Below are 18,495 nucleotides of genomic sequence, written 5' to 3'. Positions count from 1 at the left end.
AAATGGAGATGGGCCTGCTACCTTCCTGGACTGTTCATTCGTACTGTGCCTTAACATTTTTTTTCAAACAACCTCTAGTTCTCACAGGCGTAGGTTCACATTCTCATTTCATGGATGAGCTAAATGTTAGCGTGGTTGAGTGACCCAAACACAGCTTTCGGACTACGCCCACTGCATTATACATGCCGGGAGAGTGAATTTTTCCGGCATGCCCTCAACCAAATTTTTTCCAATTTGTGGCTCCTTGCAGGGCTTGTGAATTGTGTAAGAGTGGTTCAGGCTGCTTTAGGGCTGGTTCTGTACACCTGTGAAGAAGGCACTTAAATATTTAGAAAATGAGCATCAAGTAAAGGCCGCTCTTTTCCAGAGTCCTGCCTCGTCTATCCCGCATCCCAGCGGCTGGTCTACCCCATATTGCCCTGAGCTCCTCAGGCTGCAGTGATGACGAAGGCCAGTGGGTATCGCTGAGCTAAAAAAATGGGCTTTGAAGGACTTCTGTGCGCCCCCTCCCCCCTTCGCCGTTCGCCAGGGGACCGGGTCTCAGCTCGGAAAGGAGGCTCATGTGTGGGGTCCGGGAAGGCGCAGACCCCAGTGCCACCTCAGTCCATGCCCCCAGAGGACTACAGCCCCCAGCATGCTCAACGGCACCCCCCTGCCCCCGCTAGGCCCAGCGCGCGTGCGCGGTGGCGCCACCGAGCGCAGACGGTCCGAGCGGTGGAGCGGCGAGCCGGACCTGGGTTAGCACTGAGGTGGCGGGGATTTGGGGCGGCGAGGCAGCTGGACGTCCCGCGCCGGGCAGGTGAGTGCGGAGGGAGAGGTCGGCCGTGACTCGCTGGGTCTGTGAAGCCCGGCGCCCACACCTGCCCCTCAGGTGGGGTCGCGGGGGCGGCTGTGGAGCGACCGACTGAAGGACTGACGGGCAGACGCGGCAGACGAGGGGGAGAAGCACCGCCTGTGGCCAGGAGAGCGGCGGGGCGGGACCTCGCAGGTGCCCGCGTGGGTGGGGGCGCCGGCCGGGGGCGCCGGGCGCTGGCTCTGGCGGGCGGTTGCCGGGCCTGCGGGGCCGCGGCGGGGCTCGGACCCGCGTGTCGCTGCGTCCCCGCATCCCCGCCCGGAGCGGGGGCGGCCTCCCAGTGCGGACCGCGGGAGCGGGGGCCACCGGCGCCGGAGCCTCGGTGTCCTGGGGGCTCGAGTCCGAATAATACCCCTCCCCGAGCAGCTGCGAGCGGGTTTACAGAAACCGCACCTCAGGCCGGGGGCGGGGGGGGGCGCGTTTTCTTTTTCTTTTCTTTTCCTGGGGCACATTTAAGCTGTTTGCTTCCTCAGGCTTAATTCGTGACTTGACGTTGAAGAGTTAGGTCCGGGGTCAGAACACAGGCTCAGATGCAGGCGGAGACTCGCTGTAATGCGTGTGTTTTAACTTTGGGGAAACTGAGGCATGTATTAGCCGAGATCACTCAGCGTGGTTAGGGTTATAATTCCGAAAATTTTACTTAGTTTAATGATCCAGGATGCTTTTTCTATGGAGGATGAAAAGATGTTTTAAAGTTTCTTTTCTGTGACGGGTGACTGTCGTAGGTTCCAGTCTCGTGCTGCACGTGAAATTTGTGGTGGGTTGCTGGCTCTGTGGGTTTTGGTGGGTTGTCAGAGGTGTCCTGAACTATTCTTTGCCCTTCTTTCTTATTTTTCCTTGGTAAATTCAAGTTCCTAATAAGACTGATTCACAAAAACTGAATTTCCAACCTTGAGTTGTTTACTTGTAGCTTTTATTTATTTATTTATTTATTTATTTATTTATTTTTAAGGAAGATTTTATTTAGAGAGAGAGAGAGAGTGAGATGAGGCAGGGATGAAGAGAGAGGGAGAGAACCTGAAGCTGATTCCGTCCTCAGCATAGAGCCCTATTTGGGGCTTGATTCCCCCCTCCCCAAGACCACCTCCTGAGACGAACCCGGTCACATGATTAACCGACTGAGTCACCCAGGTGCCCCTACTAGTAGCTTTTAGTGATTATGTTTGTGATTAAGTTTGTAGATAACACATATATTTCCTACTTCTTTTTTTCCTCATCTTCTTTTCCTTATCTTCTAGTTTCCTCTGAACTCTAATCAGTAATTATATCATCTTTGTTCTACATACTCATATCTGTTCTCCGTGATTTATTTGTAATCTCATTCTAAATGGAAGTCAGTATCTTTCCTGTCTTCCCATAATCCTAGCTATGTGTAGGCTTTTGTCACAGTAGCCTGGGCTTTAGTCCTCTTCCCTGCATCCCTTTTTAAGCATGGAGATTTGTGATATGGTTAGGAGGAAGGGCGTGAGGTATTTCTGTCCATCAGATATGGGTAACAGGTGAACATGACCCATGGCCAGACCATTAACTTTAGTATATGTGCTGCTGAAGTGAGCATGAGGGAACTAACTTTAAAAGGCTGTGAATAAAAATTACTTAATAATTACTTACATATATTTTTTAGAGATTTTATTTATTTAATTGACAGAGATCACAAGTAGGCAGAGAGGCAGGCAGAGAGAGAGGAGGAAGCAGGCTCCCTGCTGAGCAGAGAGCCCGATGTGGGGCTCGATCCCAGGACCCCAGGATCATGACCTGAGCCGAAGGCAGAGGCTTCAACCCACTGAGCCACCCAGGCGCCCCTTAAATATTTTTTTTTAAAAAGCGTGCTAATCTTGTGAATTTGGAAACTTGTCAGATGACAGAAAAGTTGGTGAACTGGAGTAGCAACTCATAGGAATGACTCTGACATGAGGGTGAAATATTGAGAAAGAAACTCAGGAGAGAACCCTCTCTCTCTTTTTTAAAAAGATATTTGAGAGAGAGAGAGAGAATCTGAGGCAGACTCTGCACTAAGTGCAGAGCCCCATGTGGGGCTTGATCCTGATATTGGGACTTCAGAACCTGAGCTGAAACGAATTGCTGGACGGCTCTGCTGGCTGATCCACTCAGGCATCCCGAGAACCCTTCCTTTTATCGTACAGCCATCTTTCTGTGCCTGGGGTGGATGCTGGGAACACCTTGTTGGCTTAGGAAGTTAAACAATGTTCTGTGTGTTTGTGTTTTCGGTTTCTCTCTTCCTAGCTCTCAATGAGTTTTGGCAGGAGCCCAGAATCTTGTACATTTGATGATTTAACTTCAGTTTTATCTGCTTGTTTTCCAGATTGTCTCTATTTCCTCAGCTGATGACATTAGTAATTTTCCATAGTAGCCATTCATGAGCTCATGCAGACTGTCACTAAGAAGTGGAATAGCACAGAGGATGGTACACACAGAAGAAATAAGGATCCTGTTTCTTTGCCATCACATATTGCACATAGACTGGGATAGGAAATCTGCATTGAAGCACGAGCTATGTAGGAGGGGTTAGAAAACCAGAGTCCAGCCTTCTGCATACAGTAATAGTCATTAATAGCATTTACTGGATTTCATAAAACATAAAAAGATGATATACCTACACCTCACTGTGACAGTGACAGCATGTGGCAAACAGATGCTGTCATTGTCACAGTGAGGTGTAGGTATATCATTCTTTTTTTGTTTAAGTTGAAGTACAGAAGTTAAGTAATTTGCCTACAGATGTAGTAAGTGACAGGGTCGGATTCAAATTTATGCCTATCTGACTCTGTCATCCCTGCTCTTTCTACTCTGCTGTACCACCTTCCCAACAAGTATGTTCAAATCTTTCTCATTCTTTTTTTTTTAAACATGAAACATTTATTTATTTATTTATAAGGTTTATTTATTTGGCAGACAGAGATCATAAGTAGGCGGGGGGGGGGGAAGCCGGCTCCCTGCTGAGCAGAGAGCCCGATGTGGGGTTCAATCCCAGCATCCTGGGATAATGACCTGAGCCGAAGGCAGAGGCCTTAACCCACTGAGCCACCCAAGCACCCCAAAAATCTTTCTCATTCTTAAAAAAAAATATAAAACTTTCCTGTGATCACATGTCTCCTTCAGACTACTTCCATTTCCCTCCTTTTCCTTTCTTTTTTGACGTGTTCTTGAAGAGCAAACACTCTTGCCCTCTCTTTCTTTGACTCCTTCGTTCATTCCAGTCTGACTCCCACCCTCTACTCTGTGGAAATGTTCTCATGAGCTCCACTCAGCTATTTAATGTTTCCTATACCATCTTCTAGACATATAAAAAGGCTAAGACATGGTTCTTGCCCTGAGGGAGTTTAGGGACTAATGAAAGAAGAAAAAGAACTTCACTCACGTCAGTATGATGTTTTAAACTGCTGACCAAGCAATCTTTGCTCTTGGGACTTGGAAGAACACTGAGAAAGTGACACTGGACTGCCGACAGAGATGAACCCTAAACCGTTGCAGACGGGGCTGTCAGGACTGCATGGTTAGGTGTGGAGTTTTAGGAGAAGCAGTATCTTGCCTGTGGGAGTTGATAACGTCAAAATCTATAGTGTAGGTCTTAGAGTCTAACAGACCTGGGAACTGAGCCTCAATTTCTTTTTTATAATACCTGCTTACAATGTAAGCTCTATGAGAGTAGGGCCTTTATCTTTTTTACCACCTCACCTCTGTCTTCTGGAACAGTGGTAGGTGATCAATAAATATTTGATGGATAAATACCTCTTAGGATATTGTATTCAGAACATGGATAGTACTCTCAGCACCCCATGACTGAATGAAGCTTACTGTTAGTGTGACTTATGAACGGATTTTGAAGACACCATTGCTTGAACAGTATACATATAATTACCTCTCCTTCTTTTTTTGAACATTAGGTTCCTTGATGGTCATATTCATAAATGAGGAGTGACATTTACCTTTTTTTGGTAGGCACAATTAACTGGGTCTTCTAACATTATGCCTCTCACAGTTATAAACATATTTCTACTACTTCTCAGTGTGATGCAGGTGTTCTGTGGGTGTTTCTTTTCCTCCGCTAATGTGAATTGTTTTGGGAGGTTAACTTCTTTGGAATCATTAAATAACTTTGTCAGTAAGAGTGACATTAGAAATGAGATTAAGGGATGCCTGACTGGCTCAGTTGGAGCATGCAACGCTTGATTTTGGGATTATAAGTTCAGGCCCCATGTTGGGTATAGAGATTACTTAAAAATAAAATCTTTTTTTAAAAAAAGAGATTGAGGGGCCCCTGGATGGCTCAGTGGGTTAAGGCCTCTGCCTTCGGCTCGGGTCACGATCCCAGGGTCCTGGGATCGAGCCCCGCATCGGGCTCTCTGCTCAGCGGGGAGACTGCTTCCCTTCTCTTTCTCTGGCTGCCTCTCTGCCTGCTTATGATCTCTGTCAAATAAGTAAATAAAATCTTAAAAAAAAAAAAGAGAGAGAGATTGAAAGCTCTAATCAGAAGGCTTACACTTGGGAAGGGTCTGATTTCCAGTAGAGCTAAGAGAAGACTTTTTCTTAACAAAATGATAGGACTATTCCTGGTTGTCTCTAGATATCTGGTTAGGCTTCCAGCTAATATTCTAAAGATATGTATCAGCAGTTCATTTCCCTCTTCTTGTATTTGAGTTTCGAGTTTCATTTGTAAATACCCTTAATTTGTGTGACTTGAGTTTAGGGTTAAAGTCCAAATACCACTTTTTTTTTTCCCCACTTTCAAAGTCTGTGGAGTACAGTAATTAGGAGTAGCTACAGCAAAGTTCAGATTCTGCTCTACCACTTTAAACTTTGAAAACTTTGGGGCACCTGGGGTCTCAGTCGGTTAAGTGGCTGCCTTCGGCTCGGGTCGTGATCCCAGAGTCTTGGGATCAAGCCCCGCATCGGGCTCCCTGCTCAGTTGAGAGCCCTCTTCTCCCTCCATCTGCCACTCTGCCTACTTGTGCTCTCTGTTAAATAAATAAATAAAATCTTTAAAAATAAATAAATATAAAAAAATAGTTCAAGCCAAGACAAGATGGTCACTTGGAAAGAGTAGTATGGGTTTAATAATCTAATGGGTAGTTGTACTAAATGACCTATAAAGTTCCCTTCAATTCTGAAATCTGTGTTTTTGGACTCTGAGACATAGAGATCAGTCTAGAACAAACCATTCTTGCCTTTCCCTACTCTCCCACAGCTATCTGCTGCTCTTTGCTCTGTCCCAGACCTCTGCTTCACTCGGCCCCTCACTTTCTTCAGGTCTTGGCTCAGATTTCATCTTCTCATTGAGTCTTCCTCATGACCTGAGCTGAAGGCAGACACTTAATTGACTGAGCCACCCAGGTGCTTCTGAACTCCTCATTTAAAATAGCCACTTTCTGAAACTGCCTATTCCTTTTCCTGTTTCATTTTACTCTGTAGCACTAATCACCTGGCAAACAATATATAGCATCTTATTTATTTTTTTAATTACTTGTTTCCCCTCTAGAATGCCAGATTCTAGAAAAAAAGAGATTTTTTAAAAAAGATTTTATTTATTTATTTGACAGACAGAGATCACAAGTAGGCAGAGAGGCAGGCAGAGAGAGGGGGGTAAGCAGGCTCCCCGCTGAACAGAGAGCCTGATAATGGGGCTTGATCCCAGGACCCTGGGATCATGACCTGAGCCGAAGGCAGAGGCTTTAACCCACTGAGCCACCCAGGCGCCCCAAAAGGGATTTTTTAAATCTGTTTTGAGCACTGTTGTATCCTTATGACTTTAGAACAGTACCTGGCACATAATAGATACTCAGTAAATGTATGTTGAATGAGTGACTATTTCCTCAACGCAAAATCACCATTGTGTGTGCTTTGTGTTCTGGGAGCACACCTCATTCTCTCAACTTTGGATCTTTTTTAGTTGCTTTCCTTACTCTCTGGTGTCTTTTTCTTCTTTTTGGATCATAGCACTTTAGGACTAGAAGTCTGAGATCGTCCCCTCATAAGGACTAGAGATCCCAATATCATACAGCTCAGTAATGACAGAAATGGGGAGAGGGTGGTGATTGACAGTTAATCTCTTTATCAAACTGTAGTGTCCCTGAATCTTGCTTAGATCAGTTCCTTATAGTGCCTAGTGCAATGTATACATATCCCTTAATGAATTATTCAGCCAATAAATAAATATCTATCTCCTTTATGAAGGCTTTTCCATATCAACCTATAGTTATCTCTTTGTTTGAAACTTGATTAATATTTGTGGTTTATTCTCTTATTTTTAACTGGCCTTGTGTTTGTCATTTCATTGTGTATATTTGCTTGGTCAATGGAATTGTAATCCCGTGGACGCACACCAGATGTATCCACTATAAAACCTAGTCCTGGGAGGCAGTGTAATAGTGAAACACAATATAGTAGAATTTTCTGTGATGATGGAAATGTTTTTGTGTGATTGTTAACATTTTCTTTTTTTTTGTTTTTTAAATATTTTATTTATTTATTTATTTGACAGACAGAGATCACAAGTAGGCAGAGAGGCAGGCAGAGAGAGAGGAGGAAGCAGGCTCCCTGCTGAGCAGAGAGCCCGATGCGGGACTCGATCCCAGAACCCTGGGATCATGACCTGAGCCGAAGGCAGCGGCTTTAACCCACTGAGCCACCCAGGCGCCCCTGTTAACATTTTCTTCATGCGGTATGTGTGTGAGTGAGAGAGGGAGAGAGAAAGAGATTAAGTAATCACATGAGTGGGAGGAGCGGAGAGAGAGGAATAGAGAATCTCACGTCGACTTCATGCTCAGCATAGAGCCCACCGTGGGGCTCAATCTCGTGACCCCCAAATCACGACCTGAGCTGAAACCAAGAGTTAGACACTCAACCAACTGCACCATCTAGGCACTCCTATTTATTTTTTATAATCTCTGTACCCAGCTTGGGGCTCGAACTCATGGCCCCAAGATCAGGTGTCACATGCTCCTCCAACTGGGCCAGCCAGGTGCCCTTGGGCATTCATTTCTTTATTCATTTGTTAATTGTGAATTGTCCAGCTTTTCCATAATGAGTATCTATGACTTTTATAACCAGAAAATATATTAGTAGATTTGTGTGAGTGGGGTTTTTTTGGTGTGTTTGGTTTATTTTTATTTTGAGATTCAAGAATAGGTAGAAAATGCTATAGGCAAATAAACAGAATAGTAAACTTTGGAAGTGTGTTAAAGTTCATTTTTTAAATAAACGTAAATCACAGAATGGAAATGTATTTAATTTTATGAGGTATGTCTGTTCTTTAAGAGTTGCTACAACTTTTATTTTTGTAAATTATATTTTCTTTTCACATGGATGTAAATAATACAAGCACATTATATTCATCCATATGGAGCAGAACCAAGTGCTGGGGAAAAGTTACAGGAAAATTTTACTAATTTATATAAACCATTAGGAAAATCACAAGTATTTTAAAACACAAGATAACTGCATTTAGGAACTGGAAAGTGTAAACTAAAATATATTAACTATACAACATTTAAGAGGTGAATCTAGAAGCTTACTGATACAACAAAAAAAATTCCAAACTACTTTATTGTTGTTTTTTAAAGACTTTATTTATTTATTTTACAGAGAGAGACACAGTGAGAGGGGGGACAGAAGCAGGGGGAGTGAGAGAGGGAGAAGCAGGCTTCCCGCTGACCAGGGAGCCAGATGTGGGGCTCAATCCCGGGACTCTGAGATCATGACCTGAGCTGAAGGCAGACGCTTAACAGCTGAGCGACTCAGGTGCCCCAAATTACTTTGGTAAAATGAGCTATTAAGATCTAATGGGGGGGGCGCCTGGGTGGCTCAGTGGGTTAAGCCTCTGCCTTCAGCTCAGGTCATGATCTCAGGGTCTTGGGATCGAGCCCCGCATCGGGCTCTCTGCTCAGCGGGGAGCCTGCTTCCCTTCCTCTCTCTCTGCCTGCTCTCTGCCTACTTGTGATCTCTGTCTGTCAAGTAAATAAATAAAATCTAAAAAAAAAAAAAAAAAGATCTAATGGGGGGACTTGGAGTTTATAGATTTGCTTGGCCATGTGGCCAGAAAGACCAACAAATGCATGGGGCATTGTTCAGAAATGTTTTGGAAACAAAACAGAAAATATTATTCCATCCTTTATTTTAAACTGAGATCGCTCTGAGTACTTTGTGCTTTTCTGGTAGAATATAGATTCGTTTAGCTTCTATAAGGACAAGTAATAAGCATGAGAACCCTTATCACTACCTAGCATTATATATAAATTACTGTGTAATTTATTAAATTACATTAATTGTTATTTGACATTATTATGGATTCATTTGGCTGTCTCTCTACCCGACTAGGCTAAAGATTTTACAAGGCAGGGATTTTGTTTTGTTCTCTTCTTTTCCAGAGTCTAAAATGGGATCTGACCCAGAGTAAGCAAATGAAAGAATGTAAATGAAAGAAAGTAAATGAAAGTATGTAATGAAAGAAAGTAAAGTAAATGAAAGAAAGTAAATGAAAGAATGATGCTTGCCATATGAGATTACAGTAAAAAGATGAGGTCTTGTCAGTTTGAAAAGTAAAGGGTGGGAGGAAACTGACTGGAATTTACAGTGACATTATATTAATAATAGCTGGATGTATTAACAGTTCTTTAGTTTATCTGTTGCTGTGTAACAGTCACCCCAGAACTTAGTGACTCAAAACAACGATCTTTGTTTTTTAAGATTTTATTTATTTAGGGGCACCTGGGTAGCTCAGTCATTAAGCATCTGTTTTAAGCTCGAGTCATGATCCCAGCGTCCTGGGATAGCCCCACATTGGCTTCTCCCTCTTCAGCCCCCAGGCTTGTGTTCCCTCTCTTGTTATCTCTCTCTCTCAAAAAAATAAAATCCTTGAAAAAATTAATTAATTAATTTATTTATTTAAAAGAGAGAGAGAGCACAATCCAGGGAGGGGATGTGTGAGGCGAGGGAAGAGGCAGAGGGAAAGGGACAAGCAGACTCCCCACTGACCAGGGAGCCTGTCGTGGGACTCAGTCCCAGGACTGTGGGATCATGACCTAAGACAAAGGCAGATGCTTAATGGACAGAGCCATCCAAGCACGTTGATCTTTTTTTTTTTTTTTTTTAAGATTTTATTTTTAAGTAATCTTGAAACTGGCTCAGTTGATAGAACATGCTACTCTTGATCTCAGGGTCAAGAGTTCTAGCCCCACATTGGGCATAGAGCCTACTTTAAAAAAAAAAAAAGCATATGGAATAGGTTATATTGTTGTGGCCCATCTTTGGAGAATATTTTCTCTACGCTAAGTATGTATAACTGTGGTGAGGTTCTAAGTACTTTCTCTGTACTTCAATTGGTAGGCACTATATACTGTAATTTACTGGATAGGGAAGGTGAGGCTATGAGAGATTAAATATTTTACCCAAAGGTCACACAGCAAAACAAGTCGTCAAAATTAGGACTTCTTGCTCCCATGGTACCATGTATAAATAAGATGAACATAGATTTCACCAATCCAAAAATTCTAAGGAAGGTATATTCATGTCACTTGGCAAACATGTATTGAATCTGTATTAAGTACTAACTGCTAAAGAGGATTCAGGCTTGAAGGAACTTCCACGTTATTAGAGTTAAGGTAGACACAACTAGTTAAGAACGAGAGAGATGTAACTATGTGGCATTAGATGGGGACAAGTAAATGTTGAGAGGGCTCCAGGAAACTTCACAGAAGTGGCATTTGAGCTGAGCACTGAAAGATAGAAAGAATCAGGACATTCAGAAATGGGAGGCGGCCTTTGAAGCGGGAACCAATCTGAATAAAGATCTGGAGACATGTTGAGATGGCAGTGAGGGGCCGGTGGCTGAAGCAGAGGGCATGTGCGGAGGAAATAGGAGCTGACTCAGAAGGTAGGTGGGGGCCGCTGAAGAAGATGAAGGAACCCTGTAATCAGAGCTGTGCCTCAGCGGAGATTCATCCGGAGTTGGTTTAACGTGAATGGAAAGAGTCTAGAGAAACAGAAACCCGTCAGGAGACTCACCGTAGCCCAGAAAAGTGTCAGTGAGGATCGGAATGAAGGCAGTGGAGACAGAGATGGTTAGAGATCCTTTTAAACATAAAATCAATAGACTTTGCAACTAATTCAGTATGAAAATAAGACAAAAGTAAGAGGGAAATTACCCTAAAAGCTTAGAATCTGAGAGTCTTAGCAAAAGAAATAGGGGGGCGCCTGGGTGCCTCAGTGGGTTAAAGCCTCTGCGTTCAGCTCAGGTCATGATCCCAGGGTCCTGCGATCGAGGCCCACATCGGGCTCTCTGCTCAGCGGGGAGCCTGCTTCCTCCTCTCTCTCTGCCTGCCTCTCTGCCTGCTTGTGATCTCTGTCAAATAAATAAATAAAAATCTTTAAGAAAAAAGAAAAGAAAAAGAAATAGGAAAATCAAGAAAATCATCTGGGATAGAATAAAAATAGATTCATTTGAGAAAAATTAATTTCGACGTGTAATGGATTAAGTCCATTGGAGCCATCCAGCAGGAAGTTGGGAATCTCAGGAGTGTTTCCATGGCTAGAGGTGGAGATTGTGGCGTATCTGTAGAGCAGTAATAGCTAAATCCCTCTTAAGAACAGGAACAGATTCTCAAGTAGGAATCCATTAGGAGTGGATTGAAAAAGAGAAGCCTGATTTGGGGAATGTCTTTTTTGGGAGTCAGGGGGGAAGAAGAGGAGTCAGCAAAGAAGCAGTTAAGTAAAGAAGGAAAACCAGTGTGTTCAGTGCTCTCAGTGTCGTAGAACAGTTTCGAGAAAGCCAGGTAAGTCAGCAGTCAGATGCTGTGAGGAGTTTAAGGAAATGAAGCCAAAGGAAGAGGATTCCATATGGTGACAAGGAAACCACTGGAGACTTCAGAAAGTCTTTGTACAAAGGGAGGAAGCTAGGTGGAAAAAGCCCAAGGAGCGAGTTGACTGAGGAGTCATGGTTGCAGGATTCGACTCTGCCTTTGAAAATGTGCAGAGCAGAGGAAGAAGAGCTAGAAAGGTAGGAGGTTTGAGTGGGTCCAAGTGGCTTTGTTTGGGTTTGTTGTAAGCAAAGATGAGGGGGATCGGAGCATGGGCACTGCACTTGAAGCCAGCGGAGAGGAAGCTGGAGATGCAGGGAGGGAAATGGTGGAAGGTTTATTATTGGTGTAGGACTTAGCCTGGGAAGGAAGGAAGGCTACTTCTTCCTCTGAGAGGAAGTTGGAAAGAAAAACTGTGAAAAGATGGGGAAATTTTGACAGAGGAGGTAGAAGTTGAGGAAGCCTAAGCCAAATGACCTCAGCTTCATTAAGGTAGAAACCAGGTCATCAGCTGGAAGGGAGTAAGTGGCAGCAGAGGACAGTTGGGCGTCTGAAGAAATGGGAAAAGTTTGAATGTAGCACTAAGGGAAACATGGTGGAAAGTCATTTAGAGAAGAATGGAAGTCCAGCTGAGCAACAGTGAAGGTAAATCACTTGGAGCTTGTTTCCTGACTTTGTACTGGAGTCACGTGGGCTAAGAGAGCAGTGAGCAGTGAGAACTTACCTGAGGCTGGATGAGGCAAGAGCTTCAGTGGTTAGTTCAGAATGGTAGTGTGATTCCTACAGTGTGGAGGTTTTAACTGTGTGGGCCTGATTGTTTAAATCAGCAGTGTTTATGTGAAATACACAGAGCTAGCCCCAAACGGTAGATTATCTAATGGAAGCTAGGTCCAAAACAAAAAAAAGTATGGTCTGCCTAACCAAGGTTACAACAGCAGGAGGAAAATTTCTCGTAACATCTCTCCTGGGATTTCTGTTGGTGATGGTGTTGGTCTGAGTGTGATCCACTTTGCCTGTTCTCGTGTTTCTCCCAAGTTTTTGATTCAATTTTAGGTTGGAATAGTGGAAATAGGAGACTTAGCTTCTGGTCTGGCTATGTCACCTGCTCACAGTTTAGCTTTAAATAAGTCTTTTTACTTCTTTGGCTTCAGTTTCTTTGTGGGGGGAAGAAAGAAAAAGAAAACGAGAGGGACATACTCAAAAGGTCCTTCTAACTGTGTCATTCATGACTCTGTCATTCATGGCCGTGCTAAATGCCTTTGCACTATAGCTGCTATCAGAGAAGCTAACAATCTCTGTAGGTGCAGGCCTGTTAGAGAAATTCGTTTGCTCCTGTAATATGGGAATTTTCTCCGGATTTATCTGCTGAATCGGTCTGCAGAAATTGAGTTTCTTGTTCCAGCTGCTTGTGCTGTGTTTTAACTTGGTCTACACGGGGCTTCATACCCCAAGCCAAGGTGTTTTGTTCTCACACACCCACAAGTCTCATGGGCTTCCCTGGAGATTGTGCTGCACAATTCCCAGTGACAGCTGTGCTCTGGTCAGTGTGGAACAGAGGGTCAGCTCAGCACTCTGCCCTGACTCAGTGTGCGACATGGGTGAGATGCTTAACCCTGAGCCCTGGTTTTCTCGCAATAAATACATTATTCCTTCTTTAATCAGCACCTCCCTTCTAATACCTCCATCTGCTCACTGCCACAGAGTAAGGAGGAGTGGATTTCCATCCTTCAGAGTTATTATGTAGGTATTTTTGTATCTGCAAATGAGAAATTCCCAGTAACTATTTAAATGGCCTGACCAAATAAATGATTTAAAGCAGTTTATTGACCTCTGAGGTTTAACTATATGAGGAATAAGGACTTTGTTAACTCTCTGTCTTGTTCCTTTTAAGTGCCATAAGCTCCTAAGTTCATATAACACTTTAAATACAAATTTCTCAGGGGCCTTTTTTTTTTTTTTTTAAAGATTTTATTTATTTGTCAGGGAGAGAAAGAGAGAGCACAGGCAGGCAGAGTGGTAGCAGAGGCAGAGGGAGAAGCAGGCTCCCTGCCGAGCAAGGAGCCTGATGTGGGACTCGATCCCAGAACGCTGGGATCATGACCTGAGCCGAAGGCAGCCGCTTAACCAACTGAGCCACCCAGGCATCCCATCTCAGAGGGCCTTTTTGACAGCCCTCGAGGAGCTTTATTTCCTCACAAACTGACATTACTATTTTTCAGAGCTATCCGAGCTGCAGTTGACAGTTGCTAACCGTTAGTTGTTTTACTCCTGAAGGGGTTGTCGCCACCACCCCTGGTAGTGGTACTGACAGGAGGCCTGTGTAGTACCTTGCCTTTGCTTTCCTTCTTCTCATCTGGGCACTGCCAGGCTGTAGGTCTTAGGCGTATGCTCCTGGAAGGGACTCAGGAAAGTGACTGGACTGCCTCAGATGATTAATTATTTTATGGAAAGAGCTAGAGTGGCTGAGCATGGGTCATGAGTCTGCACAGGAGAGCTGCATTTAACTGAAACTGCTGTGCTGGATTCTGGGGGGAGGGTCCTGCTTGCACAGTCTGTGCTCGGCCTTGCACAGTCACACCTGTTGCCTGAAGGAGCACCCTCTCTCTCTGGTCACAAAGAAAATATTGACTCAGGGATGGGAAAGCAGTCCCAGCTGTAAACCTGTGGGCCCAGGAGTGGAGAACTGATTACTGGAGTCACCACGCATCTGCTGATGGCAATTTGGAGGAAAGCAGTTGAGGAGTGTAGATGATAGAGTGGATTTTCACTTCAGATGTCCTTGGCACTAAGGGAGATAAAGGCTGAAGTGAATTTTAAAGATACATTTATTTGAGAGAGGGAGAGAGCGCGAGCGCCACGTGACAGGTGGGGGGAGGGGCAGAGAGAAATTCCCAAGCAGACTCCCTGCTAAGCACAGAGCCTGACACAGGGCTCCATCTCACCACCCTTGAGATCATGACCTGAGCTGAAATAACGTCAGAGGCTTAACTGACACCCCGAGGGTGAAGTGAATAATACACGTTTTCAACAAGAACGACTGGATGACTGGAGTGGGGAGCCAATTTAAAAGATTGGCACCACCAGCTGCCTTATCATGGTGTTTGGTGGGGTCCAAGTTTCAGGACTTTTCTTTACATACTGCCTAGTACTTGTTTCATTTAGCAGCATGTTTTGAGAGAAAGCAGAAGGTTTCGAGGTCTGAGAGAAGCATGTTCTGGCTGGAGCACAGAGCATGTGCTGAGGGCGAATGAGAGGCAGGTGTTGAGAAATGAGGCTGGAATGGTGAGCAGGGACTACTAGGTCAAGAGGGTCTTTACACCATATTAACAAACTTGGACTTTTTACTGAAGTCAGGAGGAAGAAAAAATGTTTTATTTATTTATTTTTAAAATATTTATTTATTTTCGGGGGAACAGAGGGAGATGGAGAGAGAGAGTCTCAAGCAGAATCTGTGCTGAGCACTGAGCCCAGTGTATGGCTCAGTCTTATGACCCTGAGATCATGACCTGAGCCAAAACCAAGGGTTGGTTGCTTAACCAAGTGCACTACCCAGGTGCCCCAGAAAAAAGGTTTTAAAAGGAAGGAAACGATTTTATTTATTTATTTATTTATTATTAAGAAAGTAAAGATTTATTTGTTGGGGCACCTGGGTGGCTCAGCAGGTTAAGCCTCTGCCTTCAGCTCATGTCATGATCTCAGAGTCCTGGGATCGAGCCCCACATCGGGCTCTCTGCTTAGCAGGGAGCCTGCTTCCCCCCCCTCTCTGCCTGCCTCTCTGCCTACTTGTGATCTCTCTGTCAAATAAATAAATAAAATCTTAAAAAAAAAAAAGATTTATTTGTTATACAGATGGGGAGAGAACAAGAGCATGCAAGCAGGGGGATGGGTAGAGGGGGAGGGAGAAAGAATCTCCACTGAGATTCTGCGGAGAGTGGAGCCCCAGGCAGGGGTCGATCCCAGGACCCTGAGATCTCCACTTGAGCCGAAATCAAGAGTCAGATGCTCAACCAACTGAGTCATGTAGGCGCCCCACCACTTGCATTTTTAAAAGGATTTCTCTGGCTGCAGAATAGAGAATAGATGAGGTGTGGGGTGCAGGGGGCACGGCTGGAGGCAGAGATCCCAGTTGAAAGACTTGTTAAAAACCAAATGATGACAGCCTCAACTGGGAGATAGCAATGGTTGGAGAGAAGGGGAAGTTTGAAAAAACATCCTGAAAATCCTAAGAGTTGAGGGATGGAGGTGGGAAGATGGAGAATCCGTTAACCATGAGGCCCAGTTCCGGCTGGAGAAGGGGGTAGATAGGTGTGATGCCAGTCTCCTGAGATAGGGACCATTGGAGGAGGGCAGGGTTCACAGTGACTTGATCTGTGAGCATGGTGTTTCCAGGAAATGGAGAAGTGGCCCAGGAGGCAGTTGGATGTGTCAGCCTGAAGTTTGGAGAGAAATAGGTTGTGGAGATAGAAATTGGATCATTTGCCGGTAGATATAAATTGAAGCCATGAGAGTCAGTGAGAGTGCAGGGAACTGGAGGAGGAGCCAGGACAGAACATTAAGGCATTTTAAGAACCAGCAGGGGAGGAACTGGGAAAAGAGACTCAGGAGGAGCAGCCAGCAGGCGGGAGGAGAACCAAAGGGTCATGACCCTTGCACACTCATATGGTAAGAACTAGTGTTGTTGCTGGATGTAATGAACATTTGCTGCGGACTGGCCTTTAGTAGACCGGGCATGTGCCGAGGGTACTAATAACACAGGGACAAAAAATACAATGAAGAAGTGGAAAGAAATCTGTATTGGACATTTCATAGGAACATAGCAAAAGTCATCTTGGAAAAAATCTGAATGTTGTTAGACTTCCTCATTTTTATTTTTATAGTGATTAAATAAGGGGAACACCTAATCTTGTTATCATATGGCTTTCTGAAGGTCTTTAAATTTTTTTTCATGCTTGACTTTGTTTGAATAGGTAATGCATTCAAATACTTCAGAATTTAAAAGGTACAGAAGTGTATTAGGTAAAAAGTCTTTTTGCCACCCAGTTACTCTCACATGCAGCCTTCTAAATTTTATGTGAAAACTTCCCCTTCTTTGTGCAGATGTTTACTATTCTCGCTGTTTTGCCCCTTGCTTTTTTTACTTAGCAATATATCTTGGAGATCATTCCATATCAGCACATTAATAACTGACCCATTGTTTTTTGACGGTTGTACACTGTTCTATTATATAGATGTTGTGTTACTTATATAAGTTCCCTACCAGTGGATATTGAGGTTTTCTAATATTTTGCCATCACAAACAATGCTGTAGGGAGTGTCTTTCTACAGGAGTCATTTTGCTGAAGCGTAGGATAAATTACCAGAAGTGGGAATGGCTTGACAAAAGGACCTCTAAAGATGATTTTTTTCCCCAAAGATTTTATTTATTTATTTGACAGAGAGAGAAAGCACAAATAGGGAGAACGGCAGGGAGCCTGATGTGGGGCTGGATCCCAGGACCCCGGGATCATGACCCGAGCTGAAGGCAGACACTTAATGACTGAGCCACCCAGGTGCCCCAGGACCTCTAAAGATTTTAATCCAACTCTGCTTATTTGGCATTTGGAAAGCCTGCAGTGAATGGTAGCTATTATTAAGATAAATATGTTATGGATAGATGTGTTATATGTTATAAATAGTTTATTAATATGTTTTATGATACGTTATAGACAGGAAGAGGGGCACCTGACACAAACCTAAGGTAAGGGGGTGTGTCAGAGAAGGCTTCCTCCAGGAGGAAATGCCTGGGCTGAGCCTGGAGAATGAGAAGTCAGGTCAAGTGGAGGGCCTTTCAACCAGAAGGAGGCTGGCACAGCAACTTACAAAGGAGCATGTTGTACATGGGGATCTTCAGGAGTATGGTATGCCCTCCTCATACAGTCAGCACCTACCATGGGTCAAGCTCTAGGCTAGGTACCAGATAGAGGGCAGATATGTACATATGCAAATTACAGTATAGTAGGAAATAAACAGTAGGAGCATGTACAATGATTAGTTTTATCAGAGTAGGGAGGTAGGGGACATGGAAGTTGGAAAGGGAAGGTGTTCCAGGAGGTCACATCTGAACTAGAATTTGAAGAATGGTCAAAGGGTGGTTTACCCCAGCAGTTCCCAAAGTGTGTTCCCTGGACCATAGCATCAGTATCACCTGGGAACTTGTAAGAAATGAACAGTCTCATTCTACTCAGACCTTCAGATAAAAAAATTCAGCTTTTTAGGGGGCACCTGCCTGGCTCAGTCAGTAGAGCATGCAATTCTTGATCTTGGGGTTGTAAGTACAAGCCCCACGTTGGGTATAGAGATTGCTTAAAAATAAAATCTCAGGTCACCGAGTGGCTCAGTTGTTAAGTGTCTGCCTTTGGCTCAGATCATGATCCTACAGTCCTGGGATCGAGCCCTACATCGGGCTCCCTGCTCCGCAGGAAACCTGTTCTTCCTCTCCCACGCCCCTGCTTGTGTTCTCTCTCTCGCTATGTCTCTGTCAAAAATAAGTAAAATCATAAAAAAATAAAATAAAATCTTAGGGTGCCTGGGTGGTTCAGATGGTTAAGCATCTGCCTTCAGCTCAGGTCATGATCTCCAGGTTCTAGGATTGAGCCCCACGTTGGGCTCCCAGCTCAACTTTTTTATATATAAAAAAATTTATAAAAAATAAATTTTATATATTAAAAATTTATTAAAAAATAAATTTATTTATTTAAAAAATATATTCTTATTTTTTTTTTAAGATTTTATTTATTCATTTGAAAGGGGGAGAGACTGGTGGAGTCGGGGGAGAGGCAGAGGGAGAAGCAG

At 43.9% G+C, this 18,495-nt stretch overlaps 1 protein-coding gene across 1 annotated transcript in view; it reads left to right on the top strand.

Annotated features, from left to right (window-relative positions):
* Positions 1–704: 704 nt before the first annotated feature.
* SGSM3 (small G protein signaling modulator 3) overlaps positions 705–18,495 on the top strand; it is a 45,991-nt gene continuing 28,200 nt past the window's right edge. Inside the window, exon 1 of the mRNA XM_032882938.1 lies at positions 705–799. The gene's annotated coding sequence lies outside the window, so the exon portion shown is untranslated. The remainder of the gene's footprint in view (positions 800–18,495) is intronic.

This window comes from Lontra canadensis, unplaced genomic scaffold (assembly GCF_010015895.1).
Source record: "Lontra canadensis isolate GAN:19392208 unplaced genomic scaffold, GSC_riverotter_1.0 scaffold84, whole genome shotgun sequence".
Lineage (NCBI taxonomy): Eukaryota > Metazoa > Chordata > Mammalia > Carnivora > Mustelidae > Lontra > Lontra canadensis.
This window is presented reverse-complemented; position numbering and strand designations above follow the sequence as displayed.